Here is a 17,685-nt window from a genome sequence, read left to right as displayed (position 1 = left end):
CCTTCATTGTTAATTATCTGCCCTTGAATTTAACAAAAAAGTCCAATTTAAGGGCAGATAACTCAAAAACGAGGACGGTGACCCCAATTTATTTTTCGCTTAAAATGTTTCTGTTATCATATTCTAACAACATGCCAAGTTTAAAGAAATTCTATTGAACAGTTTTAGTTTTGCCTCTATGTCTATATGAAAACTTCCGAAAACGTTTTTAAGTGTAAAGCAAGTTTGAAGATTTTATGCAAAAATCTTGAATAAGGGTGATCCATCAGAAGTAAAAATTTTCATATAGAAAGAGATAAAAGACATTCTGCTTATGAAAGGCATTGAAAATACGTAGATATGGATGGAAGGCCTTGCTTATTTTTACTTATTGACGTCGTGTGTACTGCAATCATTCCCTTTTATGCCATCATGCGTTAATTAATTATTATTTATCCGCTCGACTGCACTGTCTGCGTAATAGGGGAGTAACGTGAAGCGTGTTTGAATTTGGTATGATGCTGTAAGAAAGTTAGTGATACTATTTGAAAAAGATCAAAGAATTTTTGCATATTTATTTACCACATCAAGGCACGTTCACTTCTTGTATAATATCTATATGGTTCACTTCATGCCCATAGTCGCAATTATGGGTCAATGCCTATTTGACTTATATAATACCTGCTCTGTAACTCTTTGAAAGGTTTTAAAGAATTTTTAACAAATCTAAACCGCATTGAGCGGGCATGCGTCCTTTTTTTCCTAAATGTTATTTTGCGCTAGGATGCACTGTCTCTATTAATCTTTTCATGAATAGCATTACTTGCAATATTATCCATTTCAAGTCCCTGAGAAAATAGCAATAACCGTTAATAATCGACTTGTTGATAAAAACTATTCCCTTCGGCCCATATTCGGTAAAGAAAAACCTTCGATGTCGCACCAGGCCATGATATTTCCACATAACAGTCTCGTCGCTATCACTATAACTTGTGGAATCTTAAAGTAAATGTAAACATTATTATAGAAACATACCGGTTTCATATGACACGAAAGTTCAATACTTACAGTTTGGATTGTCCAAGTTTTATATCCTTTATTAGTGAATCATACGTCAACATTTTCATATAGTCGGGCCTTTTAATATTTCTTATGCTAGCATAAGCTAGTAAGCCCTGTCATTGTGGTGATCAAACACACTTATGTTACTATTGAACTTTCAGTCAAAGGAACGATACCTTAATTGTTCCTTTACATTGACTATTATGAAAGTGGTACTTAGTTTTGTAGATGGTTTCTACATCACTTATGGAACTCTTCAGCACATATGGTTTGTTATCTTACGCCAGTTGCAATTTTCAGGGGTGGTTACTCTATCTGACTTAATAATGAAAGGATAGAGTGATTTCCCGTTGGTTTCTTCAGGAGAGGTTACTCTATCAAACTAAATGATTAGAGGTAAGATCCAAATGCCATTTGTAATTTTCAGGGGAGGTTACTCTATCTGACTTATGTATATGAAAGGTTAGATTGATTTCCCTTTGTTTTTTCTTCAGGGAGGTTACTCTTTCTGGATTAATAATTTAAAGGTAGAGTGTTTTCCCTTTGTTTTGTTCAGGGGAGGTTACTCTTTCTGGATTATAAAGAAAGGTAAGACATATTTCCCTTTTTTCTACAGGGAGGTGACTCTGCCTGACTTAATACAGAAAACGTGAGAGTGATTTCCCTTTGTTTTGTTCAGGGGAGGTGACTCTGCCTGACTTAATGAAATGTAAGTGATTTCCCTTTGTTTTCTTCAGGGGAGGTTACTCTATCTCGCTTTTTAATTAAATGTTAGAGTGATTTCCCTTTGTTTTCTTCAGGGGAGGTTACTCTTTCTGGCTTACAAGAAACGGTAAGAGTGATTTCCCTTTGTTCAGGGGAGGTTACTCTATTTGACTTAATAAGGAAAGGTAAGAGTTATTTCCCTTTCTTTTGTTCAGGGGAGGTTAAAAGAGTGATTTCCCTTTCTTTTGATCAGGGGAGGTTACTCTATCTGACTTCAAAATGAAAGGTAAGAGTGATTTCCCTTTGTTTTTTTCAGGGGAGGTTACTCTTTCTGGCTTCAAAATGAAAGGTAAGAGTGATTTCCCTTTCTTTTGTTCAGGGGAGGTTACTCTATCTGGCTTAATAAGGAAAGGTAAGAGTGATTTCCCTTTGTTTTCTTCAGGGGAGGTAACTTTTTCTGGCTTAATAAGGAAAGGTAAGAGTGATTTCCCTTTGTTTTGTTCAGGGGGGTTTACTCTATCTCGCTTTTTAATTAAATGTTAGAGTGATTTCCCTTTGTTTTCTTCAGGGGAGGTTACTCTTTCTGACTTAATAAGGAAAGGTAAGAGTGATTTCCCTTTGTTTTGTTCAGGGGAGGTTACTCTTTCTGGCTTAATACAGAAATCTTAAGAGTGATTTCCCTTTCTTTTGATCAGGGGAGGTTACTCTATCTGACTTCAAAATGAAAGGTAAGAGTGATTTCCCTTTGTTTTGTTCAGGGGAGGTTACTCTTTCTGGCTTACAAGGAACGGTAAGAGTGATTTCCCTTTGTTCAGGGGAGGTTACTCTATTTGACTTAATAAGGAAAGGTAAGAGTGATTTCCCTTTGTTTTGTTCAGGGGAGGTTACTCTTTCTGGCTTAATAAAGAAAGGTAAGAGTGATTTCCCTTTGTTTTCTTCAGGGGAGGTTACTCTTTCTGGCTAATACAGAAATCTTAAGAGTGATTTCCCTTTCTTTTAATCAGGGGAGGTTACTCTATCTGGATTGATAATTAAAGGTTAGCGTTATTTCCCTTTTCTACAGGGGAGGTGACTCTGTCTGACTTAATATAAGGTAAGAGTGATTTCCCTTTGTTTTCTTTAGGGGAGGTTAATCTATCTGGCTTAATAATGAATTGTAAGAGTGATTTCCCTTTGCTTTCTTTTTCCATTTGCAATTTTCAGTGGAGGTTACACTATCAGAAAGACTTAATGATAATGGATGTGTTTACCAGTTTCCGGGGGAGGTTACTCTAAAAAATATATAATAAGTATCTTATTAATAAAGATTGGGGAAAGATAACTTAACACGTTCAGAAAAGTCCTTTTTAATTCCAGTACTATTTCATCGTTTTTCAAAATAATTTGCATACAGAAATACAAGTAAATGTTTTTGTTTACAACATCAATGATATCAATCAACTGCATAAAAGACAAAACTGTTGCATGATACAATATTTAATATGAATTAAGGTGCTATCTATGGCGCGGAAAGCTCTTAATACGTAAATAGTAAGATTACTTAGCTCAAACTGAGTTCCGGTTGTGTTTATTGTTCAAAACTTAAAATTAATTTATTAAATGTCAAGTTTTCGTTAACGACTCAACTGACGTTTATTTTTAAACCTCAGCATTTAAGATGAATTTACTTTAACTTAAAGTATACAGGACGCAAATCAAGTAAAGTTCTTTTTGAGAACTATTCATGACTCATTGCAATTTCAAATTATGAATCTATTTCAGTTCATAGTTAATCAGAGTTTAAAAAAAAAAGAATTTAAAGTACTGTTGATAAAATACATCTCATATAATCACTGAAACCAAAATATGTAAAACTATTTGAGCCGCGTCACGACAAAACCAACATAATGGGTTTGCGACCAGCATGGATCCAGACCAGCCTGCGCATCCGCGCAGTCTGATCAGGATCCATGCTGTTCGCTTACAAACTCTATAACATTTAGAGAAACTGATAGCGAACAGCATAGATCCTGATCAGACTGCGCGGAGGCGCAGGCTGGTCTGGATCCATGCTGGTCGCAAACCCACTATGTTGGTTTTGTCGTGACGCGGCTCAAATATGTTAAAATATTTGTTTTCGGTCAATACTTTGATATCAAATATATAACTCAATATAGTTCAAATAAGACTGTTAACAAAACTATTTATAACTAAACTTTCCAATAATATAAAGACTCAAACTAAGTTATTTTTATTATTGTTCCTTTCAAAATCAAACTAAGTAAAGTTATGATATTTCAAGTATTCTTCAAGACTCAAGATGTTTCAAGTATTGTTCCAGACTCAAACTAAGTTATGATATTTCAATTATTGTTCCAGACTCAAACTAAGTTATGATATTTCAATTATTGTTCCAGACTCAAACTAAGTTAAGATATTTCAAATATTGTTCCAGACTCAAACTAAGATATGTAAATTATTGTTCAAAAAATCAAACTAAGTAAAGTTATGATATTTCAAGTATTCTCTAACACTCAAACTAAGTAAAGATGTTTCAAGTTTTCTTCAAGACTCAAACCAACTTAAGATATTTCAAGTGTTGTTCCAGACTCAAACAAGGGTAAGATATTTCAAGTATTGTTCCAGATGCAAACTAAGTTAAACTGTTTTAAGTATTGATCCAGACTTAAACTTAGTAATTTGAATTATTGTTCGAGACTTAAATTTAGATAAGAAATTTCTTCTACACTGAAACTAAGTTAAGATGTAACAAGAATTCTTCAGGACTCAAACTAAGTTAAGATATTATAAGTATGGTTTCAGACTCAAACTAATTTAAAATATTTCAAGTACTGTTCAAGACTCAAACTTAGCTAATATATTTCAAGCGTTGTTCAAGACTCAAACTAAGTTAAGATATTTCATGTATTGTTCCAGACTCAAACTAAGTTAAGGTATTTCAAGTGTTGTTCAAGACTCAAACTAAGTTAAGATATTTCATGTTTTGTTCAAGACTCAAACTAAGTTAAGATATTTCAAGTACTGCTCAAGACTCAAACTAAGTTAAGATATTTCAAGTTCTGTTCCAGACTCAAACTAAGTGAAGATATTTCAAGTGTTGTTAAAGACTTTAACTAAGTTAAGATTTTTAAAGTATTGTTCAAGACTCAAACTAAGTTAAGATATTTCAAGTACTGCTCAAGACTCAAACTAAGTTAAGATATTTCAAGTACTGTTCCAGACTCAAACTAAGTAAAGATATTTCAAGTGTTGTTAAAGACTTTAACTAAGTTAAGATATTTAAAGTACTGTTCAAGACTCAAACTAAGTTAAGATATTTCATGTTTTGTTCAAGACTCAAACTAAGTTAAGATATTTCATGTATTGTTCAAGACTCAAACTAAGTTAAAATATTTCAAGGACTGTTCAAGACTCAAACTGAGTTAAGATATTTCAAATATAGCTCCAGACTCAAACTAAGTTAAGATATTTCAAGTGTTGTTCAAGACTCAAACTAAGTTAAGATATTTCAAGTACTGTTCAAGACTCAAACTAAGTTAAGATATTTCATGTATTGTTCCAGACTCAAACTAAGTAACGATATTTTTTAAGTGTTGTTCAATACTATAACTAAGTTAAGATATTTCATGTATTGTTCCAGACTCAAACTAAGTAAAGATATTTTAAGTGTTGTTCAAGACTCAAACTAAGTTAATATATTTCATGTATTGTTCCAGACTCAAACTAAGTAAAGATATTTTAAGTGTTGTTCAATACTCAAACTAAGTTAAGATATTTCATGTATTGTTTCAGACTCAAACTAAGTAAAGATATTTTAAGTGTTGTTCAAGACTTTAACTAAGTTAAGATATTTCATGTATTGTTCCAGACTCAAACTAAGTAAAGATATTTTTAGTGTTGTTCAAGACTTTAACTAAGTTAAGATATTTCATGTATTGTTCCAGACTCAAACTAAGTTAAGATATTTCAAGTGTTGTTCAAGACTCAAACTAAGTTAAGATATTTCAAGTATTTTTCCAGACTTTAGCTCATAATAGATATTTCAATTATTGTTCCAGACTCTAACTAAGTTAATATTACTGTAAGTCGTCATATTATTGTTCAAAACATCAAACTTGTTAGAAATTATTTAATTATTGTTCGAGACACAAGTTAAGTTAAGATATTTCAATTATTCTCATAACTTCAACATTATGTAGATACTTCAGTATTGTCTCTGGACTCAATACTAAATATAAATTTGTGCTAGTGATATTACCAGACACAAAAGTTAATCTTTTCAGTGTTTATGTGGTCTTCATTAAATACTAGTTTACCTTTTTCTACTATTCTGAAATTTATATACTGTTTAACTTTGTAGGTATGCTGGAAAAATCACTTCAACATCCCTAACAACTATAAGTATCTTTTGGTCTTCTCTTCCGAAAATATTACCAAATATATTAATGTTTCAAACTATGAAAGGACATCGTTAGAATTATTTAGAATTCTAAGGATGTTGAGATATTTTTAATAGTGTCCAGAACTGAACTCGATTTTTAAAATCTGTTTAAAGAAATATTTACAAACGCAAAAAAGTTTCCAAGATACAAGATATATTTAAAATGTCAAATGTTGTTCTTAAAAATACTCCAGATATGTATAAACTGGTATACAAAATTTTAATGGTTTTTAAAAATCGTGATTCTATAAGTAAAGATACTAGGTCTATAGTATTTTTATATGTACTAAGTGAAAAGATTCTAATCAAAGCATTAATCATTAAATCTATCTATTCGTTGAAATATTTCAAGTTCTGTATACTTGTAAAAAAGGAAGTATCCCAATTTGACTATAGTGTGTTCCTTTAAATTGTTTTTGATGGTAAATTTTAATATTGCAGAATAATTTGTAAAAGCAAAACGGTGTTACCTCCCCTGAAAAGACCAAAGGGCGACTACTCTCCCTATTGGTAATTAAACATTATGCCTTTTGCCAAATGTTATTACTTTTGATTGATATTTGTTGGAAGTTTTACAGTAGCATTTGAAGTCATTTCTCCCAAGTTAATGTTTAGTACCGAGATGTGTGAGATTATCGTTAAAAAATTAACAAGTGAGCTGATGGCAGTGCTTATATGACGAAAATGCTTTTTATTCATTTTATTACTTTTTTAATGAGAGAGTCTCCTTTTGCGTCCGTATCTGTATTTCAAAACAAATAGCCTTCCTTTTTTGGCTTGATGTTATTTGCAAAACAATAAATAAATAAATGATGCTAGCCCCCATCCCCGTTTTTACCTTTTTGTCAGATCATATGAAAATTGAAAACAACAACAACAATAAAAAAAAACAAAAAAAAGCATAAACGCATGCATCGTCGAATACCCACGGTTGTAATCAAGATAAATGTTAATGTTTAGGCAGTGAGTATCAGTGGCTATCCGGCGATGAAACGCACGAGGATATGCTAGGAAATGAAAATGAGCCGCGTCACGATAAAATCAACATAATGGGTTTACGACTGTTCGCTATCAGTTTCTTTACTTGTTATAGGGTCTGTAAGCGAACAGCATGGATCCTGATCAGACTGCGCGGATGCGCAGGCTGGTCTGGATCCATGCTGGTCGCAAACCCATTATGTTGGTTTTGTCGTGACACGGTTCAAATGATAAAGTAACCCTTTAATTGTGACTCCTTATTTAAAGCATTTAAAAGCATAAAATAAAACAAATGATACTTCAAAATATAAAGGAACACATTATATCATGTAAATAGTTGATAATATTATCGGAAGCGGACTTGTCCAGCTTCCGTTTCTAAATACATTCATTATTAATTTAGGGAATATAACTTGAATAAAATCAAATTTGAAATTGGTCAGCCAACGGTTTATAGCCTGGTTGATCTGAACGGACGTGCATGTTGGCCTGGCTGCATACTGGTGGCAAAGGCTGGTCAATTTAAGGTCAGGCATGTTAACTAAATGGTCACTTGTGACAAAATTTTCATTTCATTTCTTGTTACCTTATTTCAATTTGTTTTTATTTTCATTTTTTTTTTCTTATTATTTTATTGTTTTCATTTTATCGTATTTCATTCATTATTTTGTTTTCATTTTATTTCATTTTTGTTTATTTCATTTCATTTTTATTTATTTTATTTTATTTCATTCATATTGTTATTTCATTCTTTTATTTCATTATTGTTCTTCTGGTCGTTAATACAATTATTTTAATATTTTATTTCATTTTTTCATCATTGCATGTTTTTGAATGATGAAATATTTCATCGTTGGAGTTTTCATTATGTTTCATTAATGTTGTTTTGGTAGTAGTGGTGATATTATTATATAAATCTTAAAAAAATAGATGATTTATCATGACGTTTTTAATTGTCATTATTTCTCATTGTACGGCCTAGTACGTCTTTATTAACTATTTAATGTTACTTATTACACTTCTTGAAATAAACATTGTAAAAAATGCGCATCATTCATTTCTGCAATTTTACTATTGCCATTATGTTAACGGTACATTATCTTATATTAAGTCTTAATATATGTATATTCCTGATCAAATTTTACTTATTACACCACTTGAAATATACATTGCAAAAAAGTGCATTATTCATTATTGCAATTATACTCATTTTTGTCATTACAATACATTGACGGTACAGTATGTTGGTAAATAGAAGATGTACAATGTAAAAAGCAAATAAAATGTTCACTGTTCACATCACGGCATTAATGGTAATATAAAAACAGCATTCAGAAGTTGAACATAACATTTTCAGAAAGATACCAAATCGTATCAGGTGGATTAAAATCTCTTTGTCACATATGTTGTAACGGCATGCAGTAGTTCCAAACCGGAAGCATAGTTATTTTGCTGACTGTAAAGAGGGTGGTGGTTTCTCTGTTCCTTCACCTGCTCAATTTACCATGTTCTATCTTCTGAAATGTAAAGATCACAGCATTGTAAAAATTATATTCAACTTAGAATCAACTGTTTTTCCTTAAAGGCACATTTTGCCTCAGAAATTAATATTTTTTTCATACATTAGGCAGTGCAAACATGAGTATTATAACGTTCAAATAATGCTTTAAAGCATGTTAGATGCTTATTAGCAAAATAAAGTATGGCTGAATGTGAAAATATTTGTTTTAAAGGTCGCAAAATGTAAACACAGTAGTATTTTAACTTCCACAAAAAATACTACATCACTAAAACTGTTTTCAAAAAGCAAAAGATTATTCAGATAAATGACCAATGAATATCCGTTTTGAAACTATAATAGGACACCAAAAATAAAAAGCTTTTCAGATATAAAAATAAAAACTTTTTTTTTGGGTCATAATGGGCCTTTAAAGCTGCACACCTTAATACCAGCAAACAAACCGTTAAAGAAATAACTCTTCAGAAAAAATGAACAAAGATTTATTTTGCTTTAACCAGACGCTTTCGCAACAGACAAACATTTCAGAATTTCAGACATTACCTTGTGAATTTATGCATTAGGTTCTACTTTTTCACAAAAATATGCAACTTATTTATCAAACAACGAGCACATACCAAGAACATGGAGAAAACATTGATTTGTGCTTCGGATATTCAACTGTAATAGAGAACGATTTTCAATGCTGATTGACTGTTCACATAATTTGGCGGCGTCTTTGATGTGCAGCATCAACATTTAACTTGTATAATGTATAAAACATTCATATCACTTGTAACACTTTACGTTTCACTTGCAAAAGACAGCAGACGCACGGGTTGAACCACCAAATAAAAATAAAACAATGTTATCCTTACTCTTATTCAAAAATGCACATAATAGAATTCAGGAATACAACAAATGAATAATAACGTCTTACTCAAATAGTGGTCATAAAGCTTTTATTCACTTGATGTCTTTAAACGATTCTCTTATTATTTCTGGTATATTCTTTTCTGCAATGGTTCAATTATTCTGGTTGGGTTTAACCCTTTACCTATTGGTCCGTGCACTCCGTGCCCAGGCTATATACTATCGTCTGCTCAAATTTGTATTTTGTTATTGAAATCCCATAAACTTCAAATGGGCTGTTCCAAATTCAATGCAGGGTAGATCCATTACACTAATTTAGTGGGTGAATGGTTACTGTCTCGACAGTACAATACTAATTTTTCAGCTTTACTGGCGGAAGAAGGTCCAAAATAGCCCTCTATAAATTATTTTAGACACGGTTGGGCACTCGAGTAGAACCACAAATTTTCTCTGCCAATTAAGCTAGCTGTGGATCACATCTGTGGATCATCTTCGACATGAAACTACTCATGAATTCAAAATCGCTGCCCATAATAGTGAAAGAAATGGGGGGGGGGGGGGTGAAAATGATTTGAAGTAACCATTCGGTAACGGACGCCCTTTTTTATAATTAAAACTTACAAAAGTGTTATCAATTTGAAAAATGAAGACAAATGTTCGATACAAGTGTAGGTGTATATGTATTAACTTAGCCACAGCAATTCATGACTGAATAACAACAACAACGGATTTTTTTTATCAAACCCGAACATGAAACAATTTTCACAATGCTGTACTGTTACAAACCAAATGAATACACGTCTCATTCAAGAGCTATAAACAAGCCTTAAAGCTGCACGCCTCCAGATGAACAAACAATATTTCAAGAAAAACAAACTTAAGAAAAATGTACTCATATTTTAAGAGAAGTAGAAAGATTTAAGATTCAAGTAATTATTTATGTGCAAAATGTCTTTAACGACCGAAGTCGCAGTTCTCATTACCATATTTTACTGCGTGACTAACGCAGTAATGGCTACTAGTGTATATTTTGGCCTTTTTTGGTAATCTAAATAGACTGTAAATGCTGTTTGTAATGTGTAAATTACTTTCCTTGTTCACTACACTATGTTTTTCTTTTTTCGATACATTTTCAAAATTTACATGAAGAATGGGCATGAATCTGGAGGCATGCTGCTTTAACCTGCGGAAATTATTAAATGGACTTTTCAACATTTTATTTAAGGAACAGTCCATTACAAATTATTATAACTTATTATCACATGAAAATGAAAATTAGAAGTTAGCAAACAGTAAAGAGGCTAGTCAAACTTCACAAATGTGCAGGCTGGCCGGGCTCTATTCTGAAGGCAAAGACTAATGACTTTCGCTTTCAGCAGGCTAAGAAACAAATCTATACATATATTCATAAAATATAAGTTATTACCTCATCATAATCAGTAGTTTCCGGTTCTGTGATAAGGTTTAACATGCCAAGATCAGTTTGCCGTTTTTCGTTCTTTCTTAATCTGAAATATAGGTTGAAAAAATTATCTATTTATAGATTGAAAAGATTAAGATGTTATCGGAGTGCCACAATCAAAGTCACCAACTCATTACAAAATGCACATTATGCATTAGAAATAATTATGATATTTTAAAGCATAATTTTAATAAGAGATATTTTTATCTCCCTTATTTGTAATATATTCATTATTATCTCCCTTCCTTCGGCACAATCACTAATGTAGTGCCGATATCTTTTACCTATTCGTTAATTTAGTTATTGAATGTATATTTTTTTGTATTTAGATTGTAATACTTTAAGGAAGCGAGTGATCTCGGAAAGAATAGTTCTTTATATTATGTTCAGTTCATTTTTTTCTAGTAGAGTAACAATAATTACATAAAGTCATGTTCCCTCTGAAATTAACATGCTTTCAAAATACAAACATATATATGTACCAAATTAAAAGTTGTTTTTATTAATGAACTGTAATCAGTACTTTCTGATTATTTTGTGTCGCACAATATGTTGATTAACTCTCAGCCTTCTAGCGCCAACATAATATACATGTACCCGTGCGACCAGTGCAGACCAAAATCAGTCGGCATATCCTTGACATCTGCTCATGATCTGCAGTCAGCACATATTTTGAAATTTTCCCTTAAAATGAGTAATGGTTTTGTCCAGATTTGAAGATGGACAAGTCCATTTAAACACAGTTTTTTACACAGTTAAAGGTGTAATCAGCGACTCACAAACCCTTATCTGTAAAATGTATTGTTCTGTGTTTAGCTAAATTTTGTATTTCTTCAAAATATCTTACCTCGACCCTCATTTCATAGACTGAACGTCAGGGGAAGTAGCTGAGATCACAACATCGAGTAGCAGACACACCGGAAGTCACAAATTTCCACTTTAAAATCTATTGTCGTCTGCTACCTGTGGATACACGATTGGTAACATGGTCGAACAAATGTTACATTTTTTAGCATTTTAAAAAATAATTGTAAGTTATTTGTTTAAATTACTGAAAAGTTCTTAATGACCCATAACTCAGCATTATTATGCTCATTTGATAAGAATATATTGTAAACTTAAATTATTATTTTAAACATGACTGCTTTAAATCAAGTTGACTAAGTGGCATACATGTAATTAGATAAATCAAAATCTAGTTCAAATTTAAAGGTGTTTAGATTATGTTCCCCGTAACACAATCATAATAAATTCTGACATATGCAAAACGAAGTGTTTTACGAGAACAGACGACAAAGTGACTAAAATAGCCCTTACTCGTTTTTCAAACAGTTTGGCTAAAAATGGTTCATTATGAAACATTAGACAATAATGATATGTCAACATAATTATTACATTGACACGAAAGTTTATTTTTCAAAAAGTAAACAAGACATACGTTACAAAGTTATGATTTCCTTTATCATACCCTAAGCTGCTGCAGGCGAGTCCAGTATAGAGCTGGGCCTGAGTCTGATATGGTGCATGATTGCATCTGCGCGACAACTGTCGTCTGCTAGGATTCTTCCCGCCATTTCCTGCTTTACGTTTGCTAAATGATCAATACACATTTTTATTTACCATCAATCGAACAATAGTCTGAATTATATAGTGGTAATATTTAGAAATATATAATTTTATCTAGTTTTGTCTTTCAAAAGTTATCCAGTGATGTTTTCTTACGTCATCTGAAAACAAACAAAAAACCAAAGAACAATTATATTATACTAGTCTAAAATGTCGCATTCTGCATCAAAAATAATCAGTATATATAATTGTTAAAAGTGTCGCATTCAACAACCAAATATCATTATTAGAAATGTCACGTTCTAAATCTAAAAGAATCAATGTTATCTTTAATATACTGTCGCATTCTCCACCTATTTATAAATATAATTATCAAAAATTTTACATAACTCATATTAAACATCAATATTATTATACAAAATTGGGAATTGTACAGCTAGAAATTCTATGTAACTATAAATGTGTCTCCGATTTCTAATGAAATTGATATAACTATTTGAAATGATGAATAATAATAATTCGACAAGTACATGATACAAAATCCGAAATCCAGAATTTTCAAATCGATCACAATGTATCAGCAAAGAATCATCTGTCTTATCGACCACCAATTCCCAAACTATTCAGAAATAAGGCCTGAATTTTTGTCAAAGAAAAACAACCATAACACACAAATGACATTAACAACTCCATAAAAGACAAAGAAAAACTACCATAACACACATAAACAACCCTCACAAAGAGACAAACTAAAACACCGGACCCAAATCGAATAACCCCAATCACACACCAACTCCAAAAATTTAAGAAAGAAACCAAAACAACCAAAATCGATATAAACAATACACACAAAATATCGTCAATACACATAAACATAAAACATAGTTTTCAATTTTGACAAAAAAATCTTAATTTCTAAAATAAAATTTTGTAATTCTACGCAATTTCAGTTACTGACATTAAACCATTTACATGTATATATGTATATCAAATTTCTTATAATGTCAAATTTTCCAAATGTAAATTGAATTTAATAAGTAAGCTGTTTTTAACGTTGCATAATGTGTGCTGTCCTTGTTCCACAAGCATGGCCCGATACAGTATGATTACTTGCAAGTTCATTGGTTCCTTTTGAAATTTCATCTTCTGAAACTGATAAAACTTAAGAAAAAAAGTTAAAACTCATTTGTCTAAAAATAACTAGTTTCTAAAACAAGAGCTGTCGGTAGGACAGCAACGCTCGACTATTCTTAGTGCTTGATAGTAAATAAAATGCTTGATACAGTTACCTCCTCCTGTTTACAGGTTGGGGTCATGATGGTGAACAAGTGTGCAAAGTTACAAAGCCATATGTCAATGGACTTTGAAAATATTTGAACTATTACAAAAACTTTAACGTAAATTCTAAGTCGAAAAAGGGGCATAATTCTGTCAAAATGCTTGATAGAGTTACCTCCTCCTATTTACAGGTTGGGGTCATGATGTTGAACAAGTGTGCAAAGTTTCAAAGCCATATGTTAATGGACTTGGAAAATATTTGAACTATTACAAAAACTTTAACGTAAATTCTAAGTCGAAAAAGGGGCATAATTCTGTCAAAATGCTTGATAGAGTTTCCTCCTCTTGTCTACAGGTTGGGGTCATGATGGTGAACAAGTGTGCAAAGTTTCAAAGCCATATGTTAATGGACTTGGAAAATATTTGAACTATTACAAAAACTTTAACGTAAATTCTAAGTCGAAAAAGGGGCATAATTCTGTCAAAATGCTTGATAGAGTTTCCTCCTCTTGTCTACAGGTTGGGGTCATGATGGTGAACAAGTGTGCAAAGTTTCAAAGCCATATGTCAATGGACTTTGAAAATATTTGAACTATTACAAAAACTTTAACGTAAATTCTAAGTCGAAAAAGGGGCATAATTCTGTCAAAATGCTTGATAGAGTTACCTCCTCCTGTCTACAGGTTGGGGTTATGATGGTGAACAAGTGTGCAAAGTTTCAAAGCCATATGTCAATGGACTTTGAAAATATTTGAACTATTACAAAAACTTTAACGTAAATTCTAAGTCGAAAAAGGGGCATAATTCTGTCAAAATGCTTGATAGAGTTACCTCCTCCTGTCTACAGGTTGGGGTTATGATGGTGAACAAGTGTGCAGAGTTTCAAAGCCATATGTCTATGGACTTTGAAAAAATTTGAACTATTACAAAAACTTTAACATAAGTGGTTACGCCGACGCCGACGCTCGGGTGACTGCAATAGCTCTACTTATTCTTATCGAATAGTCGAGCTAAAAAGCTAGTTTCTATAAATAACTAGATTTACCTGATGCTCACTTGATGCTCACTGGTGTCGCACATGGGGGACAGGTTTTTAGCCCACGTTTTATGGAGCACATTTCACATCACCACTCGTCGCTGATGTCTGCACAGCGGATTTACAGACGAGTTCATCATAGAAGTAGAAGTAGAAGAACAGCGTCATTTCATCATCATTGTAACAGCAATGGACGTCCTCACCAAACCAACATTGTCATCAACATGGCCATCATTTTTACATATCACACGTCAATCATCCGTGTCAATACTTTGTTAGATGCCAACTATCAATTATTCATATCTATATTTTGTTTTATATCATAAGCCAATTATCATAATGGTCAAAAATACTGTTAACTATGATCGAAACGTCACATGAAAAATAAAAAGTTTAACATGTATAATCCTTATGATTAATGCTAATTCATATTTAAAGTCCTTATTCATGGAAAATTTAACTTTGTCTCAAACAAATTGTACCTACGAAAAATATTTGATAATTTACAAATTTTATGTGATACAATAACATTTCCCGGATTTTCTGTGAAATATTTACATTTTTTTCCTTAAAAAAAAAACAGTAATGCTTTCCGATTTCCATGCGTAATAATATTACGTTTCGGCTATATATAAAATAACTTACATTTTTGATTGATACTAAGTTCTTTGACGTCCAAAAATAAAAGAAACAATTCCAAACCTCCCATAATTTTGTTTCCGTCACATCCCTCTCACAAACTTCACGCGAATGTAGCTAACTGTAAAGTGCATGGAAAATCACTCGACCATGAATCTTGAGCGCTCGGGGACAATCTTGTATGTTTAACCACTGATTGATTCTCACCAAAAAACTTTACTAAACAAATCCGTTAAATACACCAGCAAAACATTTCCCGATCTCTTTTCAGTCACATGATTTAATTTGCTATTGTTCCCCGCCTAGACAAAAAAGTTAACGTGGTCGGCACACTATCACGTGACATGCGCGAAACAGTTTTTATTCGTCATGCCAGACAATTTGAATTGGTATCAAAATGAAATATTGAAAGAAGCTGGGACCTTAAAGTTAAAAACGGTTTATAATACATAAGTTTGTTAAGGTATTTAATTAAAGGAGCTTCACTGTGGTCCTAAACACATAAAAAATACATTCTTACATAGATAAACTGCATGGACATTTAAAACGGACAAATATGCAAAATACGTTAAAAGAGATTATAGAGGATATTCAAGTTTTTTTTCTGTAAATACATGTATGTGATATGATAATAAATATTTCATGGGTGGCGGTAGCCACGAGTGAAATGTGATAATTTTCATGCCACAAGATGAAAGTAAATCATGTATTTATAGAAAAAATTTGAATTATTTTTAAATTACAATTTAGAAGACTATTCCTTAAATTTTGTGTACTAAAGAAAAAAGTCCGGCAAGACACCAGTGTAAACTCGGAAAATATGTTTCACTTAAATACTTTTTTACAGTGAAAGTAAGAAAAATGAAAATAAGCGTTTTATTTCATCAATATTTCATTTATAGGTATATAACAAATATATATATACTCAGATTTGATTTAGATATAAATTCTATTTTGTCAAGGATCTTAATTACAATGTAATATATAAATCCGCGATTTTGTGTTATTCTTGTCCGATTTGGGTTAAAAGCGTTTAACCACTTTTCATTTTTGGGTCATTTTGCACTTATACTGGAAAAATGGAGTGAGCGAATAATCTGAAATCTTGTATATGGTTCAGAGTGCATCAAATAGTATATTAATCTCGAAAAAGATATTACCAGTTTCGTCATAGCAATAACGTTTATCAGCGATGTAGATTTATCTATATCTCTGCGTTAGTTTACCTGGAACAATAATATATTTTTTGGTCCCAGATTTTAATTAGAATAGGAAACACATTCGTGACATTGTAACAAATGTAAACAAAAAAGTTAATTAAATGAACACTGACTTATTTTTTAAAAAAAATCAGCATCAGGCTAAAATAACAAAATTGAAAAAAAAAAAAAAAACAGATTGCAAAAGTAGAAAATAAAAAATATTCGAAAGTCCGAGCGAGGCCGAAGGCCCCGGAGGCTTGTAGCGCTTTTAGATAACATGTATGACTTGTAATATGAAATTAGGCAAAGCCTATGAACGGAGAAGTCGGTTAAAAAAATCGTTTCATTTTTCCGTTTTAAAGGTGTCATTCTGTATTATATGTACCCTCGGAATACACGACGATTATTATTAATCAGAAAAGTTGAGATTTGTTCCGTTATCGGAATACACCGCCTTTTATCATTGAGTTACATTGTAAATGGCGGCGCCTAACTAGAACTGACACTGAAAATTTCATTGATAGGCATAGAATTCTAAATATTAAGAGGATATTTTTTTCGTTTGAGTGGAATATGGAATATATTTTCACGAAACATGAATAAAATGGCACATATTTTCACGAGCCGGGACGGCGAGTGAAAATATGTGGCATTTTATCATGTTGAGTGAAAATATACACCAAATTTCACGAAAAACGAAAAAATAACATTTTTATTTAATTTCAATATCAAAGAAAAAATGGTTACGAACCCCCCTTGCTTGCTACGCAACTGCAATTGTACAGCGCGCAGTAATATAATTATTGTCTTGTTTTTGCACGCGATATTTAGCGCTACATTGTGACCTCACGTAAAACAACTCTTTAAACGTCTGTACAGCGTTAATGACTAATTCTAAGACGACCCGCATTTTCCCTATTGAACATAGAAGAACCGAAAGTGTGTATTATTATTCTATAAAATCAC

General features: G+C 31.9%; 1 long non-coding RNA gene across 2 annotated transcripts; it reads right to left on the bottom strand.

Annotated features, from left to right (window-relative positions):
- Nucleotides 1–10,886: 10,886 nt before the first annotated feature.
- Nucleotides 10,887–15,438, bottom strand: LOC132746113 (uncharacterized). Of its 2 annotated transcripts, XR_009627947.1 has the most exons (4): nt 14,888–15,438; nt 12,437–12,589; nt 11,846–11,961; nt 10,887–11,044 (listed from the first exon to the last, which is right to left on the bottom strand). It is a non-coding gene; the product is annotated as an uncharacterized LOC132746113 (long non-coding RNA). The 2 variants fall into 2 exon arrangements; XR_009627946.1 differs by having other exon boundaries at nt 11,846–12,589.
- Between the last annotated feature and the right edge of the window lie 2,247 nt (nt 15,439–17,685).

The sequence above is a fragment of the Ruditapes philippinarum genome, unplaced genomic scaffold, assembly GCF_026571515.1.
Source record: "Ruditapes philippinarum isolate M1 unplaced genomic scaffold, ASM2657151v2 ctg2914_1_1_1_1, whole genome shotgun sequence".
In the NCBI taxonomy this organism is placed as follows: Eukaryota; Metazoa; Mollusca; class Bivalvia; order Venerida; family Veneridae; genus Ruditapes; species Ruditapes philippinarum.
The sequence above is the reverse complement of the archived record's forward strand: the minus strand, read 5'-3'. Positions and strand labels throughout refer to the sequence as shown.